The 4,391-nt window shown below is 48.3% G+C and overlaps 3 non-coding genes across 3 annotated transcripts in view; all 3 read left to right on the top strand.

Annotated features, from left to right (window-relative positions):
• The first annotated feature begins 413 nt into the window (after positions 1-413).
• LOC143206386 (small subunit ribosomal RNA) lies at positions 414-2,402 on the top strand. Its single transcript, XR_013008357.1, has one exon. It is a non-coding gene; the product is annotated as a small subunit ribosomal RNA (ribosomal RNA).
• Positions 2,403-3,110: 708 nt separating this feature from the next.
• LOC143206385 (5.8S ribosomal RNA) lies at positions 3,111-3,265 on the top strand. Its single transcript, XR_013008356.1, has one exon. It is a non-coding gene; the product is annotated as a 5.8S ribosomal RNA (ribosomal RNA).
• A 419-nt stretch (positions 3,266-3,684) lies between these two features.
• The window catches only part of LOC143206387 (large subunit ribosomal RNA), a 4,098-nt gene continuing 3,391 nt past the window's right edge, over positions 3,685-4,391 (top strand). Inside the window, exon 1 of the ribosomal RNA XR_013008358.1 lies at positions 3,685-4,391. This exon is cut by the window's right edge and continues 3,391 nt beyond it. This is a non-coding gene — a ribosomal RNA (large subunit ribosomal RNA).

Genomic DNA, 4,391 nt, shown 5'->3' with positions numbered 1-4,391 from the left:
TATATATTTCTATCTAGCGAAGGGTTCGGAGAGAATGTTTTTCGAGGTCTTATAAACGCCGAACGATATTTTGCGGCATCCAATTTTCGACGTAGTCGACGATCGTCGTCGATAATCGAGATAATTGGGTGCCTAGTCGATCGGTTGTGTATAAAAAAAACAAAAGATGTGTCTAAGATGATGATATCGTTTTGTTTTATTAGACAACTAATATTAAAATGTAAGAGCGTGGCGCCTCGGACCGGTTTTTCCGTCGTCTAGGCGCGCTATCATGCACCTCCTTTTTATTAGTCGTCGATATATATTATATATCGTCGTCTTACGCACACGTTTCTTTATAAGTCAAACTTATAAAATAAACTGTGTCTGTATTTGTTTTATCTGCTTCGTGTCGATAAAATAATAAGAACAGTTCCCTGGTTGATCCTGCCAGTAGTCATATGCTTGTCTCAAAGATTAAGCCATGCATGTCTCAGTACATACCGAATTAAGGTGAAACCGCGAAAGGCTCATTAAATCAGTTATGGTTCCTTAGATCGTACCCACAATTACTTGGATAACTGTGGTAATTCTAGAGCTAATACATGCAAACAGAGCTCCGACCAGAGATGGAAGGAGTGCTTTTATTAGATCAAAACCAATCGGTTTCGGGTTCGCGCTCGTCATCGTACAACTTGGTGACTCTGAATAACTTTAAGCTGATCGCACGGTCTCGCACCGGCGACACATCTTTCAAATGTCTGCCTTATCAACTGTCGATGGTAGGTTCTGCGCCTACCATGGTCGTAACGGGTAACGGGGAATCAGGGTTCGATTCCGGAGAGGGAGCCTGAGAAACGGCTACCACATCCAAGGAAGGCAGCAGGCGCGCAAATTACCCACTCCCGGCACGGGGAGGTAGTGACGAAAAATAACGATACGGGACTCATCCGAGGCCCCGTAATCGGAATGAGTACACTCTAAACCCTTTAACGAGGATCAATTGGAGGGCCAGTCTGGTGCCAGCAGCCGCGGTAATTCCAGCTCCAATAGCGTATATTAAAGTTGTTGCGGTTAAAAAGCTCGTAGTCGAATTTGTGTCTCGCGCCGCCGGTTCATCGTTCGCGGTGTTAACTGGCGTGTTTTTCGCGAGACGTCCTGCCGGTGGGCTTAGTCGTGTCGCGTCGCCGTCGCGCGTGCGTTTCGGCGTGCGTGTTGTGCGCGTCGTGGTTACGACGGCCCAACTCAATCCTGCCGCGGTGCTCTTTACTGAGTGTCGAGGTGGGCCGGCACGTTTACTTTGAACAAATTAGAGTGCTCAAAGCAGGCTAAAATTTCGCCTGAATACTGTATGCATGGAATAATGGAATAGGACCTCGGTTCTATTTTGTTGGTTTTCGGAACCCCGAGGTAATGATTAATAGGAACGGATGGGGGCATTCGTATTGCGACGTTAGAGGTGAAATTCTTGGATCGTCGCAAGACGAACAGAAGCGAAAGCATTTGCCAAAAACGCTTTCATTGATCAAGAACGAAAGTTAGAGGTTCGAAGGCGATCAGATACCGCCCTAGTTCTAACCTTAAACGATGCCAGCTAGCGATCCGTCGACGTTCCCTAATATGACTCGACGGGCAGCTTCCGGGAAACCAAAGCTTTTGGGTTCCGGGGGAAGTATGGTTGCAAAGCTGAAACTTAAAGGAATTGACGGAAGGGCACCACCAGGAGTGGAGCCTGCGGCTTAATTTGACTCAACACGGGAAACCTCACCAGGCCCGGACACCGGAAGGATTGACAGATTGAGAGCTCTTTCTTGATTCGGTGGGTGGTGGTGCATGGCCGTTCTTAGTTGGTGGAGCGATTTGTCTGGTTAATTCCGATAACGAACGAGACTCTAGCCTGCTAACTAGGCGCTTTTTGACATCCTAAAGGCCCGCCGGCCGCGTTGCTTTCGGGTTTCGCGGTTCGTGCGCGGTTTTTACTGTCGGCGTACAAACTATTCTTCTTAGAGGGACAGGCGGCTTCTAGCCGCACGAGATTGAGCAATAACAGGTCTGTGATGCCCTTAGATGTTCTGGGCCGCACGCGCGCTACACTGAAGGAATCAGCGTGTCTTCCCTGGCCGAGCGGCCCGGGTAACCCGCTGAACCTCCTTCGTGCTAGGGATTGGGGCTTGCAATTGTTCCCCATGAACGAGGAATTCCCAGTAAGCGCGAGTCATAAGCTCGCGTTGATTACGTCCCTGCCCTTTGTACACACCGCCCGTCGCTACTACCGATTGAATGATTTAGTGAGGTCTTCGGATCGACACGCGATGGCGTTTCGGCGTCGTCGATGTGTAGGAAAAGATGACCAAACTTGATCATTTAGAGGAAGTAAAAGTCGTAACAAGGTTTCCGTAGGTGAACCTGCGGAAGGATCATTACAGTGTGTTGTTATGCCTATATATATATAATAGGTAAACGTACAAGTCTGTAAAAATCATTGTCGAACGTTAAAGAGCCATCTACGAAGTTCGGAAGTTCCGATCGAATTTCGACGTCGTCAACGTAGCTGTTTTCGGGTACCTATAATATATGGTTTTAAAAGATGTACGCCCGAAAGCGGAGATATATACGATGAAGATGTTGTTATATAGGACGACGAGTAATAATCGTCGGCCTACGACGGATTTCGTTATAAATGGACAAATCGAGCGCAAAATAAAACGATTTTGCCAATTATATTTCTAATCGACGTTTCGATCCTCATATCGACGAACATATACGATGATCGGTAATGTGATTAGTTTACGAAAATCTTATCACCCTTCGTTTGTTTCATTCCAAAAGGGTGAGATTTAGTTTACGAAAATATTGCCAAACTATGATCAGCGTATGCTCTTTTGTTGTCGTACGAGGTGAGACGACGAAAATTTACAACGAACGTCACCATTTCGAGTAGTCTGTCTCCGCTCCTCTCGTTGTGTGTAGTGGAGAAGACGAAAATAAACCGTAAGAGCGTTTTAAAGTCGACGGCGGCTGCGAAAGGGGCGCAAGCGCTGTCTATGACGTGAGCGCGCGTCGTCGTCGTCGTCGTCGTCTTATAATAGAAACGTTTCGATATGCGTTTAAAACCTAACTTAAAAAAAGATTACCCTAAACGGTGGATCACTTGGCTCGTGGGTCGATGAAGAACGCAGCTAATTGCGCGTCAACTTGTGAACTGCAGGACACATGAACATCGACATTTCGAACGCACATTGCGGTCCTGGGATCTCATACCCGGACCACTCCTGGCTGAGGGTCGTATCTCATTTCAAGACTGCTCGGATTTTCTTTGATCTTCGCGATCGACGAGAAATGTCTGAGCGTGCTGAGCGTATAAGCGCGATTCGATCGCGACGTTCTAAAACGTGACAGCGGACCCGTACGTGTGACCTAACTCTCTCGTACGGGTCGTACGAATATGAAAGGGATGAGACGTGTTTAAAACGGTCGTTCGCACGTTTTTGTGATAAACGTAGCGCGCACCATTAATACGATCGTCGTATCCGATAAAATTAGTTTTTAATCGACGTCGGATCGTAGGTGCGTTGTCTCTCGAATACGAGGGAGAAAACACCGTTTTTCGACGGCGCGTCTTTTCCATTCTAAACTTTTATATTTCGTATTGGCTCCTAATCTTCATTATTATGATGATTACGAGCGCCACGCATATTAAACTAGCGACCTCAGAGCAGGTGAGACTACCCGCTGAATTTAAGCATATTACTAAGCGGAGGAAAAGAAACTAACTAGGATTCCCTTAGTAGCTGCGAGCGAACAGGGATTAGCCCAGCACCGAATCCCGCGACCGACATCGGGCGCCGGGAAATGTGGTGTTCGGGAGGGTCCATTATCTCGACGTTACGTCGCGCGTCCAAGTCCATCTTGAACGGGGCAACAGCCCATAGAGGGTGCCAGGCCCGTAGCGACCGTGACTGACGGCGAGAGGATCTCTCCTTAGAGTCGGGTTGCTTGAGAGTGCAGCCCTAAGCGGGTGGTAAACTCCATCTAAGGCTAAATATAACCACGAGACCGATAGCGAACAAGTACCGTGAGGGAAAGTTGAAAAGCACTTTGAAGAGAGAGTTCAAGAGTACGTGAAACCGTTTAGGGGTAAACCTGAGAAACCCGAAAGGTCGAAGGGAGAAATTCATTCGCGGCTCGTAGTAGGCGGCGTGCGATCGCGTGACACGTGACGTTTCGGCGTTGCGCGCGCCTTTCGTACGTCGATCCGGCGACGAACGCGTGCACTTTTCTCCTTGTAGGACGTCGCGATCCGTTGGGCGTCGGCTTAAGGCTCGAGGTGGAGACCGTAGACTGCGGTTCGCGCCGTTTTCGTTTACGGACCCTCGTGTTCGCGGTCGACTCGCTCGACGGTATACCGAATG

Source organism: Rhynchophorus ferrugineus, unplaced genomic scaffold (assembly GCF_030347505.1).
Source record: "Rhynchophorus ferrugineus isolate W39M unplaced genomic scaffold, kcgeb_rfMv2 rfM667, whole genome shotgun sequence".
NCBI classification, from domain to species: Eukaryota; Metazoa; Arthropoda; class Insecta; order Coleoptera; family Curculionidae; genus Rhynchophorus; species Rhynchophorus ferrugineus.
Note: the sequence above shows the minus strand (reverse complement) of the source record. Positions and strands in the feature narration are given on the sequence as shown.